The sequence below is a fragment of the Strix aluco genome, chromosome 12 (genome assembly GCF_031877795.1).
Source record: "Strix aluco isolate bStrAlu1 chromosome 12, bStrAlu1.hap1, whole genome shotgun sequence".
In the NCBI taxonomy this organism is placed as follows: domain Eukaryota; kingdom Metazoa; phylum Chordata; class Aves; order Strigiformes; family Strigidae; genus Strix; species Strix aluco.
The window spans coordinates 13,275,474-13,291,350 of record NC_133942.1 but is presented as its reverse complement, the minus strand read 5'-3'; the positions used below and the strand labels follow the sequence as shown (position 1 = coordinate 13,291,350).

Genomic DNA, 15,877 nt, shown 5'->3' with positions numbered 1-15,877 from the left:
CAGCATTTTACCTCTGGAGGATGCTCAGACCCAAAAAGGCTGTGTGGTGTGGGAGCTTGAGATGTGTTTTAGTAAGAAATAGAAAAAAAAAAAAAAAAAAATTACCCCAAGACAAACTGGAAAGGAGGAGGAAGGAAAAAAAAAAAAAAACCTTCAGGAAAAACATCCCCCGTCGTTCAGAGCTGCTGATGGTTAAACCTGGTTTTTTGGAACACTGCTTATTTGTGTGGATTTTACTTTGCTGCTCAACAGCCGAAAAGTACATCCCTTTACTGCTGCTGGCCAGGCTGCTGCAGGCTTTGAAGTGCCTCGAGCCCCTGGAACCGCAGGTTCAATTTACTGGCAAGGGAGACTCGGCTCTTTGTCCTTCCAAAGTGCTTGGGATCGGCGGGGATTAGGCACGCGGCTGCTGTGATTCCCAGCCCCGCCGAGCACTGCTGTGTGTCCTGCCGTGCCGTGGGCTCCGGGAGGGAGGAGAGGAGCATTCTGCTCCCCAGCCTGTGCGGGGACCGAGGTGTTGGGTGGCGATTGAGGATGAGGAGGGAAGTCAGCTCGTCGAGGTCCCACCTTGCTCACAGGACATCATCTTTGGATGGTGCTTGTTCCAGCAGCGGGCTGCGCTCACTCTTCCTCTTGTTTTACACCTTTCCCTTGGTTGATTCCCCCAAAAATTGGGTGTTTAGCCTGGAAAAAAGCATTGCTACGGGAGCTGAGTGCTCGGAGAGGGGATGTTGATGAGTTGTGCAATGCACTGCCAGCGCTGGGGTCCAGGCTTCGGATGCTGAGAACTGTTGAATTCCTGTTTTGGTGGTTTTTTTTTTTTTTTCCTTCTTTCTGTAAGGACAAAAACACTTTGCATGGAAATGCCTGTCTTGGCTGACCTCTTCCAGAGTTGCTAAACGCTGACTTGTAATGGCCTTTGCAGCTCCTGGGACTGCAGCACGGATTAAATGGTCTCCAGTGTTGAAGCGCTGGAGCATGTTGCTGCCCCGCTGCCCCCTTCCCGGGGGGTGCTTTTCCTTTGGTGAGAAACCGAGCATCGCTTTGGTTCGTCATCCCCGCCGTTGGTTGTGGGGAAAATACCAGCAGCATCAGAGGATATACTTGCAATTAAAACCAAAGCCCTCTTCCTGCCCAAGCATCTCCTTAATCAGCCTTTTTTTTCAGCCGTTTCAAGGCAAGCAGCTTGTGCTGGGCTTTTGCTTCCCCAGCAGTGCTGCGTGGTTGTTCCAGCCCCCCCGTTGCGGGTACGCAAGGCGCTGGGGTTAAGCCTGTATTGGGGTTCAGGGTTGTGTCTCACTCGGGGAGGCTGAGCAGTGGCCGCACTGATCCAGCACGGTGCCCAGGGTGTGTGATGGTGCCGTGACAGCGTGTTGCTCCAGCGCGTTGTGGCCCTGCGTCGGGATGCAGCCAGCTGCTCTCCGCCGTGCCCCGTCACAGCCGGGCCAGCCCAGCCAGCCACCCTGAAATAATGCAATGCAGAGGTCTGGCTGCGATCTGCACTCCTTGTTTAGCTGGTGGTAAACAAACATACTGCTTTTTTTTGTTTGGTTGTTTTTTTTTAAAATGTGTAAGAATTTTAACCCTGACCAGACCTGAATTCCTTCATACAATAAAACCTGTTCCTACCTCTCCACGGGGATACAAACTTTGGCTGGGAACAGACGGGCTGTGATGCTCCTCGGCATTTTGCATTTCAGGTTATAAAAGCCCATGTACGAAACCTGCCAAAAAGTCAAAATTCCCAACAATGCAAGACAGAGGGATCAGTGGAGAATTTATTTTTCAATTTGCAGCAGTTTTCTGTTCCTGGGGGAGCAGGAGGCCTTTCCAGATGGGCCCCTTGCAGCGGAGCCCGTGTGGTCCTGCCCTGCAACATCCCCCAGCCCTCCCCATCCTGCTCCAAGCGCGGTTCCCAGAGCAAACCCTGGACCAAAGCCCTCCTTCCCTTCCCAAGTGGCAATTCGTGCGAGTGCCCTCATGTCACATTTGCTCTCCCAGCTGGATGCCGACGCTCAGCTGGACCCACTGCAGCTTGGCCGTCTCCCCGCCTGGGCTTTGAAGAGCTGGTTGCTGCCCTCCCCTTCCTCCGCCTGCATTCGGGATTTGTGGCTTTGGAGATGTTCCTCCTCCTCAGTGCTCTTTAGCGGCTGAGGAGGATCAGGCTGACCTTTCCTCATGTTGGCTGTGTTTTAGAGGCCGGAGGAGGAGTTGGGGGCTTCATCCTGCTGCGGGGGCATCTCTCAATGCAAGGAGGACCACACCAGCGATACTGGAAATTATTTCTCGCAGCAGCACTGCGGAAGAGTTTGAGACACAACTGTGTCGGTTTTATCTACGTATTCCATTAGCAGGAGCAAAACGTGCCAGCATAAAGGCTATTTTTCAGCTCTTTCCATTTATTAAGGTCTCATTTGCTAAGATTTTTCCATTTGAGGAGCCAAAGAATGTTAAAGACTTTTAAAAAAAATGCCAGCTGCTTTATGCTTTCACACATAGTGATGCAAACCACTGTTGTCTATTTAGTAAAGAAGAAAAAAGCATTGACTGAAGGGTGTGCAAAAAAGCCCTGTAGATGCCTGCACGGAGGTGTAGCATGTGGGTGTGTGGTTGGTGGGTGACGATAACACTGCGTTGTCTTTAGATTTATTCCACCTGCCTCCGGAGGGTCCCGCAGGGATGGATGTGCTGTTCAGAGAACATCGCTTTTCTTTCCTTTATTTCCTTTTTTTTTTTTTTTTCCTTCTGGCTGTTACAAAGCGTGGCCTATTCTGGGGGCGAGCGCTTGGCGCTGTGCTCAGACAACGGTCCGTTTGTGAGATCCTGTGCCGGCAAAATGCAAGTTTGTCCACTTGGAAGAATGAGGCAGTTGATTCGTCTCCCCCCGTGGAAAGGTTGTGGGATCTCGGAGCATCCCTGCCTGCCCTGTCCTGCACACGGACAGTGGTGGCAGGGGACTCCCCTGACTCTGCTTTCCCTCACTTCATAAATGACGTTGGTGTCGCTGGTCCCCAGCGATGCCTTTGGGAGCACCGTTCCGTCTTCCCCCTGAGCTCTGGAGCACACACAGTCATTGTGCCCTGAACTCTTCCTGTGGCTTTTATATCTGTTGCTCTTTGAGTGAGCTCTGTGCGAAAATGAGCTATATGTGGGTTTTTTTTCCCTTTCATCTTAAGATCTAGAGAAGCCATGGCATAACACAAGTTTTTGCAAAAAGGGAACTGTGGAATTACATCGAGCAGCCCCTTGCCTTGTGCTTAGTGCTGGAGATTTCTTTAGGGTCCAACACTTGGAAAAGGGAGACAAACGTGTAGGGAAAGGTCTTTACAGTAATTAAGTCTGAGCAATAAGCAAAGCATATGGGAAGTGCAATACTAAAGTGTTAAAGGCACTTTGAAACATCACACAGGCATAAATGAGTCTGGGGGTTGGCAACACTGCATGGGTTTGTTCCGGTAGCACCCACCTCCTGGGCTTGACTTGGCTGGTGGTGCTCTCAGCTCGTGTCCTAATGCGTGTGTGTTGCCTTGTACAGTCTCTGTGTTGGGGTTTTTGATGGATTAAAACTGTTGCGGCCCTTCTGGTGTTTGCAGGGTGTATCGCTTTGGCTGTCCTTGCCCATCTGAAGAGAGGAGCTCTTCTCAACATCCATGCAGATGTTAAGATCAGTGAGCAGAGCTGTGCCGAGTCTCACAGCTAATACTTGCTGGTACTTATAAAAAGCTCAGGCTCCAAGATTAGATCTGGTTGGTTTTGTCCAGTGCAACAACTTGGTGCATCCAGCTGTGGAGAGCGGGAGCAGATGTGAAAACAGGGAGTTTATGTCTCAGACCCAAACCGTCCCTGTAAAATGTGTGTCTGCAGCTGCCATTGAAGTCTTGAGCTGTTTCTGCCACGGGGCTGATAATGGTAAAACTGAACCCATGAGGTTTTGATTTTCCCCATTTCAAAACTAGAGAACTCTTTCTAATAAGATTTTATGAAGCCCTGAAAACAAAATGCTGTAGTTTTGAGGGGGACGTAAACGTCTGTGCCAGGGTGCAGGAGCAGCCCTTCGTGGGGAGGCCAGGGCTTATTTTTCCCCAAGTGTCTCAGGACTTGCGTTCTGAGATCTGCAAAAAAACCCAACCGAACAAAAAAACCCAACAAAACTTTATGAATCAACCGGGAAGGCAGTAAAAATTAGTAGTAACAAGCTCATTTCAATAGAAATGGGTTTGCTGCTCTGCTGACTGCCAACCATTTATGAGACTGGCTGGATGCCGGTGAGCAGGGTCCAGCACGCTGCATCCTTCCACCCTCCTGCTGCTGGAAATAATTTGTGACTTAAAAAAAATAAATAACACCATTGTGGAGCTTGTTTTATGGTTGGGGCCTGAGCTGGGCAAGGGTGACAGCTCTAGTTAGCTCCGGAGCTTGCAAAACCTGGTTGGGGGCTTTCTCCTTCATCTCAGGTGGGCTTCTGCTGGGTTTCCAGAGTGCAGGTGAGGACACTGGATGCGTGTTGCTTCCAGGCACGTCCAGTCTCTGCTCGCTGGATCCAGTGGATGGGGAAGAGCTGGTCGGGGTGGCCGTGCCAACGCAGGGGTGTTGCAGGGAGCGTTGGATGCTGTTGGGTGCCTCGTGTTGAGTAGCTCAACAGCACTTGGCAAAAGCCTTACGTGGGGCTTTGACATTGATGCCTCAAACATGTCCGCTCGCGTCATGTTTTCTGCCCTTTTTGTCCAGTTTTCCTGTGGGGAGTTTAGGGAAATGCTGCATGCAAAGAAGTGGATAGGTCGGTCAGTCTGAATTACAGCAATAACTAACTCGTTGACCTGCTATAACCATCAGTGGCAACTGATTAACGTGATGTGAATGAGCCCATCAGATCCCTGTGGTGGGATGGCCATCGTGCATTGGTACCTGCCAGCGTGGAGCCGTGGCCTCCCAACGTGAAGAGGTTTGGGCAGCCCCTGAGGGGACCAAGCCACAGGGCTGCTCCCATTCTGGGTCCCCATCCCAGGGTGCAACTGCTCTGGCTCTTACTCCGTCCCTTGGTCCCCATCCTCCTAGTTCAGTCAGAGCCATCAGCGTTCCTGTGGTGTGAGCTCTTGTCTGCAGGGGATGAGATGATCCTGGGATGAGGGGTGGGCAAGAGGAGTCCGTCAGGCCACTTCATGTCCCTCAGTGAGCTGGTGATATGCTGTGTGCTTTGCTTACCAAGCCGGTGTCTTTGGTGGGGACATCCCGGCCCCACTGAAGCCCAAAGTTGTTTCCCAGTGAGCCAGGTGATGGCTTATTTGGAAGACCAGACCCCAGAACAAACCCTTGTCTGACTTGACTTGTCTTTAAAGTATCACGGGAGGTTCCCAGCGTGGGAATCCATCCGACTTTTCCGTTGGTGCTGGGCTTTATTTCAACTCTTGCACAGAGGGATGGTCTGTGCTGGAAGCTGGCGTCTGTGCTGCCCAGCGAGAGCCTCTGTCCGTCCCTGGCACGGCGCAGACGTCCCGGCTGAAGCCGTGCCAAGCGTTGGGGATGGCTCTGGGTCTGCAGGCAGCCGCAGCACAGGACGTCGGGGTGAGTGCGGAGGGGGGCGGCCGTTCGCACCCACTTGGCAGCGCGGCACATCTGTCTTCTCTTAGCCCAGCTGATTTATACCCCTCGAAAGATTTACAGCCATCTCCTGGAAAAAGGGAGCAAACCGGTTTCTGGGATGCCATGGGATGCTCTGCTAAAGCCACTCGCGTGTGACTGTGGAAACTTCCACCCCAGGGGAGGGCAAGGAAATTCCTTTGTGAGTACAAAGTAAGGTAAAGATCCTATGTGCGTGGTGAGTTGCTCTTCCCCCCATTGTTGAGCTATTTTAATGAAAGGGAAATGTCAGCAAAAGTATATTTTTAAAAAAAAAGTAACTCACTCGCACATCACTGGTTTTAGAATAGGAGCGCCCTGGGCAGCTTCTTCGCCTCTGAAACAGGAAAATTAGAGGAGTTTTTTATTTCCAGGTAATTACAGCCACATATTTTAAAATATCCATGGTCTTTTCCATGTTGAATCATCAGTATGGACCTTTAGGGCTGAATTGAGTTCAGCTGTGCTTGAAAGGGTCGGTCATTTGAGACTTTTAACATTAAAGATTTTTGCAAATTAGTTTTGCTCTTGCCATGCTGAATTTGTTTGTGTAAAAAACCTCAGTGGATTTGGTATGTGTCTGTCTTTGAAGGGCTTCGCTTCAAAGGCTGCTTGCACTTGGTATTTTATATGTTGAGCTCTGCTGTCCGTGAAGCTCCGCTGCTTCACGGGGAAGCGTCAGCTAATGACTTCGTTAAAACCTGCAGGAAGGAAAAGCTGAGCATAGCTTTTCGAAGCCATCGAGGAAACTGGATGCCTGGGGCTCATTCCTGATAGGAAACTAGTACCGGAGCTCCGTCAGGGACTCGCATGTGCTGGTGTCCAGTCCACCCCCCATCCTGTAACGCACACGTGAGGATGCACTTGAGCATTCCTGTGCACTAGTTGCATGGAGGCAAGCAGGTATCTACATATATGTATATATATGTAGATGTGGGGGGGGGTATAGCTGGCTTTTTAATTATCCTAAATGAAGCTTGCATGCAAAACCAGGCATGCAGAGCTGGGGCAAGTTGGCCACCCGGCCTGCAAGGTGTTTGGAGCTGAGGAGATGGGTGCTGGGCAGTTTGGAGGGGGTCACCAGTTTGCTGCAGCATTTGCAAAGCCTCCTCCCAGGGCTTTGGGTGGTTGCAGTCGCCTTGGGTTTGGTCTGTGTGATTGATACAGTCCTAAACGTGGTTCCCTCCCTGCCTGATTCCTGCTTGCTTTGGCTGCAGACAGAAGGAGCCCATGGGTGACCTGCATGGCTCGGAGATTTAGGGGTGGTTGGTCCCAGAAAATTCAACTGAGGTCTTTGCAGTCAGAAGCCAACTGCAAGAGATGCTTGGACCATAGCTATTACTTACAAAAAGGTAAACAGTAAAAATGATATTGCAGAGTTTCCTGGTTCTTGGCTTGAAATCTATTTTTTCCAAAAGTTATTTAATCTCGAAAGCAAAAATGTGAGAAACTGTCTAATATTGTTTAGATCAGATCTGTCACCAAACAGGTTTTGCTCATGGTGGGGCAGGAAGCCCTCTCCCATCCAGCCTGACGTATGTGTGCTGCAAATGTTGTTTGTTTAAAAATACATAAGCAGCAGCAATAAAAAAAAAAAAGTCTGTTAATGGAATGGCTGTCACCTCCCAAAGTCTTGGCTGCTGAAGGGAGTTGCTTCAGAGCCCAACACAAAACCGATGAAGGTTTATGTGAGCGAAGCGTGTTGTCCACGTTAAACACAGAGGCCTTGTTCCTGGTGATGCTTCTGGGCTGCCTTATCTCGCCAACTGCAAGGGGCTGCCCTGGCTGGATGTATGCAGGGTGATCAATCAGGGTTTAAATAAGGACAAACTAACCAACACCAGAACATTTCTGAGAGCCAGAAGCTAATCCCAGATCAGCCATGGTTTGAACCACCACCGGTCTCTATCGCTGCCTTGCAGAAAACGTTTGTTTTTCTACTCGTCCCCCCTTTTCTCCCTCTCATTGAGATTTCTACACAATATTATTTTAATCCCAATACTCTTGCCCCTCCTTTTCCCTCTCCCCTTCCCTGCAGGCTCTCTTCCCCCCATGCAGGCTGCAAGAGGCACACAATGAGAAACAGCTGGCTCGAAAAGCGAATTTCCCCTCGGAGGCAGGAGCAAGCTGCGCGGAGGGGCCGGGCGAGGGCGAAGCTGGCACCGCGCGGTGCCGGGGCGTGCTCAGCCCCTGCTTCTCCCTGTCTCCAAAATGCTTTTTCTCCTGGCCCTGTCCTCTTTGAAACACATGGTGTTTTTACGCCTGGGGTTTTGGGCTGGCTTCTGAGCCATCCCACGTCGGAGCATTGCCTGGGTGCCCGGGGCGGGCGGTGCGGAGGGAGGACCGGGATGCAGGATGTGCTGCACGGCTTCCCGGCTCGCTGCCATGGCTCGGCCGCCTCTGGCCATCACAGCACAAGCTTGCTTTGATTAGAGGTTTGTTAAGACATGGTGCTTATTTGTTTCTCAAGCTCTTCTGCGGGTGAGGCTGCCTCGATGCAGATCCCTGGTTTGAGTACTTGCGGCGTGTTGAGCACGGGAAGCCTCTACTGGGATTTCAAGCCCTGTTTTCCACCCTGTTCAGACACCCAGGAAGGTTTGGGGCATTCAGAGGATGCTTCCAAGGCAGGCAAACAAATTGAGGATTTAACTGCAGGCAAAATTGGTCAAAGCATTAACAACTCATACCTCTCTGCTCAGGTCCATCCTTTAGTGCTCCAGAATGGCGCAGGCAGCACAAACTAGAAAGCTGGGGGTTGTACTAAAGCATACATTGGGATTAACAGCTTGGCTTGGGCTCCTCACCTAGGCTGAGGTCTCTGCCAGCCACGCAAGGCAGTGCCCTTCGGTCGAGCCCTGCGGATGGCAAATGGAGCCGCAGATGGGAGTGGTGGTGGTTTATTGCCCTAACAGAGGGGAAGAGCCTTTCTCCAGTGCCTCGGTGGGTGCATTCACCTGAAGGACACAGTATGGGCTTATCTTGGAGCTTTTATTACTGATTTCCCTTTTAAAGTTGCGTTTATTGCTTATGTCATGTGAATAAGCTGAGATATTGTGTAAGGATGTAACATGCAGGCAGCAGAAATGGTTTTCCAAAGTGCTGTATCTTTGTCCCATCTTAACTGACCGTACAGGGATGGGATGGCATGTCCTCGGTGCGATGCTGTGAGTGGTGCCGAGTCGTACGTGACTGGAGACGTTTGTGGTCTCCAGACTGACTTGAATTGGTGCTACAGAGGCAACAGTGAGCATTAAACACAGATGTGCTCCCAGACTTGAAGTATCAGGTCACCCCAATACCTTGAATTATTTTCCTCTGGTAAGATGAAGCAGACAATTCAACGTTTCAGAGCTTCAGAAACGTGATTTTTCTGTCTAGCTCAACCTAGCAGCTCTCTGCAAAAGGGGTGATGAGAAAACATGTGCCCGTGTGTGCCGGGATGCCTGCGTGCCCCTTGGAGTGCTTTGGCCATCACTCCCTCCCTGGGGTACCGTCCGGCCCGGTGACATTCCTGCAGCGAGGAGGGGAAAAATCAGGACTGGGTTCTTGGAAACACGGCGACTCAAGTACTCCCAGAGTGGTGCCTCTCTGTTTTGAGTAAGGTTGTGGGTGTTTATTTGAGGGAAGAGCTGCTCAGCCAAACATCCTGCTTTTAAACTTGCCTTTGCAGCAGTCGGAAAGATGCCTGCAGCTATATTTGTGTGCAGCCTCTGACTGCCGCCGTTGGGAGCGCTTGTCGCTGGGCACGGATGGGATTTGCAGCGAGGGCTTCAGTACGGGCTCCACTCCCTTTGGGGTTTCTGCTGCATTAAAAGCTGCGATTGCCTTGTCTTTGCACTGGAGAAGTGCTGGCTGTTGTAGCACACTTCCATCAAGAAGTCCAGCATCAGGCGGGAAGCTGAGTGTCTCGTAGGGCTCTGAAAATCCCACCCCTTCCCGAAGGAGGGTGTTTGAGCCCTGAGTTTTGAGTCAAAATAAAAGGCAGTGGGAACTGCCAAGTTTGGAGGGGGAGATCTTGGTTTTGGGTCAAAACCACTGTGGTTTTTTTTTCCCCTTGTTTCAATCCCAAACGCAATGCTGCCAGAAACTTGGCTCAGCTTCACCAGCAGAATTAGGAACGTATTTATGTTTCGGGGTTTGTAAGGAAACCTGAAACCAGGTGAGTTTGGCCGAGGCCGGGCTCTCGCTGGGGAAGGCACGTGAGGCTGCACACCGCTCTCCCCATCCTCTACCACTCTCCGTGCTGTGAAGAGGAGTGGAACAAGGATGTGCCTAAAGGAGAGTGCAAGCAGGACTTATTTTTGTAGATGTCTTTCTTAGCAACAGGGCTAAAAAAGAATCGGTGCTCTGCCTCTTAGACTGCACGCGAGAGGAACCCCTTTTTCTGCTGATGCAGAGACGCTTTCGTGGCTGGGATGGTCTCTCTGTTCAGCAGCAGCATGGGTTTGGCCATCACCCTTCAAACTGCAAGAGAAGTTAGTGGCAGCTCTTATGTTTAAAAATGGAGTCTGAGGTAGGGGATGGATGAATATGAGTTGTAACTTTACCATCTCCTGCACACCACAGCATCGTGCTTTTTCAGCCCCTGGTTCCTCTAAGTAGTTCATTTAATCTTATATTGACCACTTTTGATTTTTGCAAAGCTGGAGCATGCGGGTTGTAGCCGTAAAAGACCTTTGGGATATCTCATTTACCTTCTCCAAGGCATGGGGGTGTGCTTTGTTTTTTAGCAATACTGAAAGACACTGAATTCTGAGGGCATCCCTTAGTTAAGCAGGTGCAGCTAAATGCCACCAATTACACATCAATTTTGTGCCTGCCAGTAGAAGGATCCTCTGATGCATTTAAATTCACAGTCCCATGTCCAGCTTATTTTCACATCCAGAGTAACCTATGAGGATGACACATTGCCCATAAGATATGAATTACTTCAGTGAGATGTTGCTTTTACATGTAATTAAGGAACTGATAGTTTTTGGGGTCATTTTGATGCTGTCTGGGTACCAGTCCTCACAGTCTTACAGTAATACAAATGTCCATGTCTGAGCAGTTCTTCTAGATATTTAACTGCAGTCAACAGGGAAAAAAAGCCACTTTTAGAGCACAATTCATCTTCTCTGTAAGGGAGAAGTCTAGAAGTCGGATGAGTTGTGCCCCAAATGTGCTTATTTCTAACCATTTGCTGCTGGGGGAGTGCAGCCATGAAGGTCTGGTCTTGCTCACGTGGACCCGGGATGCTGTGATTTATCCTCAAGTCAGCCGAGGCAGCGGAGAGGATTTGGGTGGTTGCGAGGCATGTGAAAGAAAGAAAATAAACTATTTTTAAAAGAGGGAAATGTACCACGCTGGCCACGGAAACGAACAGCAAAGTTCTCCGCGACTTCAACCAGCGCTGGACTATCTCCATTGTTTAATAGCAGTTGGGAGCATGATGTCATGGGCAGAAAATAGCGCCTGTTGTTATCAGAGTAAAAGTTTAATTTCTTGTAATCTTTTCCTGGGCTGCCGCCCCTTCCAGCATACCCCACGGGAACCTGCGAGCAGATCTCCAGCCCCTTCCTGATTGTTTTTCCAGCTCCATTACACAACGTGCGTTTGTTTGGTTTTGCAAATTGGTCATGAGCAGTGTCAATAGCTGGAAATACACAGAAAGGGGAATGGACTTTATTTGGGTTTTAGGGCCTTCTAAATGAATAGTGCCAAAGTAAATACGGAGTTTTATACTGGGATGCGCTAACTAAACAGCCCTGCGAGCTCGTGGGGAGAGGTTCAATGGAGTACAGCGGGGATGAAACCATCAGGGTACCCTGAGCGTTGAACGGGACTCGTGAAGACTAATGTCCCCTTGGGTCTGGGTGGTTGTTTTTTTTCTTTAATGATGGATTTACAAGGAAGTAAGAACATAAGGGCTGGCAACAACACCCTGGGTGACTTAGCCCACTTGCCTTCTGTCTTTGGAAACTGCATTATGTTTTTATCAAGCTCTGTCTTAAAAAAAAAATCAGATTTCCATTCCTCTGCAACTGCTGCGTCGTCCTGTGATAAAAACCTTTCTAGTGTTTCTACTCTAAATGGATTCATGGCAAGTTTATGCCCATTTATTCTGGATCTCTCTGTAGCTACTCGTTTCCTTAAGCTTTGTAGCACAGGCTGGGAGAGGGCAGGTTAGAGCTTCGTTGCATCATGGGGCTTGAGTTGTACCTGCTCAACAAACTCAAGGACACCTCAGTGAATGAGACATCCCAGGTCTGCATGGTCTGAGCATGGCTCCACAGTCACTTTAAAGCTTTCCCAGCACCTCACATCATGGTGGCAGCAGGGCACTGATTTCTTTGCCATCACTGTTGGCTGCAAGCATTAAAATGACCTCGGTGAGACTATCGCTGGGAAGCAGGGAATGTCCAAAATACCTGTGGCCAGACCCCTCCACCTGATGATTGCATCGTTAAAAGAAGGAATCACACATGAATTTGAAGCTTGTTGGAGCTGTTTCATGGTGCTGATGGCAGAGCCGTACTCTGTGTTTGGATGAGTAAGGCTGACTTCATCACTGATGGCAGACTGGAAGGGCCCAAGCGTTTCTGAAAAAGACAATTTGAACGCCCAGGCCAATTTCTGCTCTGAGTTACAGCTGTCTAAATACAACCACGGTGAAGTCAGTTGAGTTGCTTCAAGTTTCTGGTCAATATTTGGAACAGAATCTGGCTGTCCCCATGTGCAGCATGGAAGAATTTATTTGTAAGAAAAAGAGGAAGATATAATGATGGTTGGAGAATAAATGGGGGTTGGAGAATAAGAGTCAGGCTACCCTGCTCATCATGAATTTTTACTGTCCTGCAGGAACTTTCCCTTTAGAAAACAGGTTGCCTCAAATAGCTGTGGTTGCTTGCTGAGGGCACTGGGTTATGACAATAAATAAAAGTGAACAGCGCTTCTAGAAATGTGAGGAATGTGAAAATATTTAAGTGATTTAGTATGAGAAAACTTTATTTAAACATTTAATCGAAGAGCACACTTTCATCTTCAAAACATTGGTGTTTGAACTCCCATCCAAGTTTTTTCCGGACTTTCTATGCACTTCATCATATACAACAGAAAGCTTTACAAAGTGAATAAAGTTCCAGTTCCCTGTTTCCATTTGTTGTTGTTGCCTCAAACACACCTAAATTACAGTAAAGAAGCTGTTCTGGGGAAAATCTGCTAAACATGTTATTTCCTGCGTTAGATAAGAAAATCTGCATTTATTTGAAGAATTTGAGCTGGGAAACGCCATGTCCAAGCAAATCTCATAAAGCTGCACAGCTTTCCATATGGAAACCACCCTGAATACAGATGTGTCAGTCAGCACAACATCTTTTTTTTCTAATGCAAGAGAATATTCACCTCTGGGAAGTGCATCTCTCCGAACAGCACCCATGAGAGCGGCTGCGGTGGATGGTTGGTGCTGGTTTGGTTGCAGTCATCTGTACCAGTGAGGGATGCAGAAGTCAGCTGTAACAAGTTAGGCTTTGTTTCAAACCTGCCACATGGCATTTGAAAAAAAAAAAAATCATTTAATTCTTAAAATGGATGTGTATTAGTGGATGATTTTGGACTTGGATAATTTTTGACTGTATGACATTAAATCTGGTGCTGCATTTCAAAGAGAAAAATCTCAGGACTTCATAATGCCGACCACTGTGCAGTAAAATAGATTTTTTTTAAACCAGTGACACTGGAGTTAAACTTATTGCAATATCTTGTTGCTGCACATAACCATGCTCTGTTTTGGGGTGAATGAAGGGGATCAGCTTAGTAATTATTTCCGTAAGATTGTGACCTTAGGGCCCCTTGGGTCCAGCATTAGCATTGGAAATGTCCCTGTTTGTGTTCTTAAAACCGCCTAAGCGTGCGCCGCTGCGATGGCCTGCCGTGCTCTGATGGGGAGATTTATGCTTCCTAAGTACATTGTAAAAATTTTATAAAGTAGCTTAAATATTTACACAACAAGCATTTAAGGAAACAGTTATGTCTCTGAAGGAGTTGCTGATCCTCTAGGTCCATCAGACCATGGACATGGGGTTTTTTTTAACTCTCTGACCTCCAGGAATTTCTTTTTTTCACCTAACTGTTTTTAAGCAGACAAACAAATGGAAACTCATACACAGGAACCTATAAATAATGTTAATGACCTGGCTTGTATCCTCAAAAGCCAGGAAATTTAGGAACATGACAGTGAGCTGGCCCTTTGCTCACCGAAGAGTAGAAAATGTGGCTGGGAGGAGATGCTGGCAAGGACAGCACAGGTCCTGGGGGTGACACGTCTGTGTCCCCAAAGAGGGAGGCACGATGGCCACAGCTGCTGAGCCCTGGCAGGAGGCACCTGGCTGAAGGCACAGCAATCGCACGCATGAGGTCTCGTCTCCGTGCAGGGTTTGATTACTGACTTGCAGCTTTGGGGGGCTCCTGTCGCGAGGTTTGGGGGTTCAGGTGGTGCTGATGTTATGGTCCGTAGATGGCTGGTTTGACATGGATGCTCTTTCTGACATGTGCGGTGTCCAAAACACGGGCAGTCGTTGCACGGTGGGTTTTGGGGCGGCATGAACATCTCCAGCACTTTCACCCTCCCCTTGCAATTACTCTGATTATCCAGTCATGCCCCCTGCAGCATCCCACTCGCTGCTGGGTGCTGAGATGACTCGTGCCACACTGCTGGACATGACTTGGGGGGAGCTTTGGCAACAGGCAGGGCTTTGACTGCTTTGCCTTGCACTGACCCCAGGACAACCACCTTTCTTTTGCTCCCAAATTCGATTTTGCAAGGCTCCAGCGATGCTGTATCTCTAGCGTGCCTGCAAGGTGCCTGTGCAGCTTTTATTTCTTGCTTCATCCAGCACGAGGCTGTGCAACTGCCTGTTTTGCAGCCTCAGGAGGTGCTCAGTCCCGCTGTAGGAGCCTGTAGCCGCTGGTGAGGATGAGCTGGGCAGCCTTTGCCTTCCTGGATGTCTTAAGGAAGATGTGAGGGTCCAGCCAGGGGTCCTCTGCTTGGTCTGCTTCGAGGAGAGCAGCCCAGACCCCTCAGGACAGCCATTCCCTTTCATTTAGGGCCGGCAAAGGATGGATGCCCCCTTGGATGGCAATGGAAAAACTTGCTGAGTGGGGAGCAGCGGGGTGGGTGCCTGCCTGCTCTCCTCCCCCTGGCACCCACTGCCCCTTTCTTTGCTCTTCCTGAGATGCACGGGGTTTTTTTTGTTTTGGTCTTTTTTTCCTCCCGCTCGCACGGCAAACGGATGTTTAGATCAGAGAGGAAATAGGATCGCTGTTTTCTCGGCTCCTCATGAAGCAAACAGCCCTTCAAAATAACTCCGGTGTCGTAAGTGCCAGGAAAAATAGCAAAGCCAAAACGTTGTAAGCAAATAATTGGTCTTTTTGTTAAAGGTCTCCTCTTCAGCTCCAAGTTTGCATATTGGAATGGTTGTTTTTAGGTTTTGTTTTGAGGTTTTGCAATGATTTTCAAAGCAAACAGATTCAGTATGTGCCGGACGAGAGATTTTACTGATCCCAGAGTGCTGCTTCCAGGGGATTTCCCTGGGACAGTGGAGCTTTTGGGTGGGAAATTGTAATTACTATAATTCTGGAGCTAATACTTGGCCCCCAAGTGCCCAGTGCTGGGTGGAGGAGGTGACTCCAGAGGATGGGTGCCCTCCAGGGTGTTCCTGCAGCGGGAGCCCACCCAGCCAGGCAGTCCCTGTCCCTTTCCCCGCAGCACCCAGACCCAATGGGCACCCGTGCAGGACCACGTGGGATGGGGGTAGGTGCCACCAGCCCTTCCCCAGACGCCGGCCTCGGGCTGGCTCCTGGTCTTGTGCAGGGGAGCAGGATGTGTTTAAAATATAAAGTGATGAAGTGTCACCTGGACTGAGCTGTTTCTCAGACCCACAGCCGTCTCATCCTAGTTTTCGGCTGCTTGGCCTCTGGGCAAAGGGCTTGCTCGATGCTGGCTTGGAACCACGGGCTGCAGACCCCCAGGGGTGTACCCAAGCCCGCGTGGCTCCCAGGGCTCCACAGACACTGCCACCCATCACTGCCCACTGCTGTGTGGGCATCCAGGTGCTTCCGTGGTGGAAAATCCTGGATTTTGCAGGTTTGGTGGGTCCATTACAGAGGATGCGGGGCCAGGAGTGGATCCTGCTCCCTCTTTATCTTCCTGGGAAAGGCTCATTAGCGTAATGACTGCAGACACTGTGGTGTGCTGAGGTGGAGAACGGGAGAACAGGTACTT

The 15,877-nt window shown here is 49.5% G+C and overlaps 2 protein-coding genes across 2 annotated transcripts in view; one reads left to right on the top strand and one right to left on the bottom strand.

The window, feature by feature from the left end:
• Positions 1 to 4,110, bottom strand: part of TIPIN (TIMELESS interacting protein) — a 311,840-nt gene extending 307,730 nt beyond the window's left edge. The window contains exon 1 of the mRNA XM_074836855.1: positions 4,099 to 4,110. The gene's annotated coding sequence lies outside the window, so the exon portion shown is untranslated. The remainder of the gene's footprint in view (positions 1 to 4,098) is intronic.
• Positions 1 to 15,877, top strand: part of SMAD6 (SMAD family member 6) — a 44,048-nt gene that overhangs the window by 14,323 nt on the left and 13,848 nt on the right. The window lies entirely within an intron of this gene.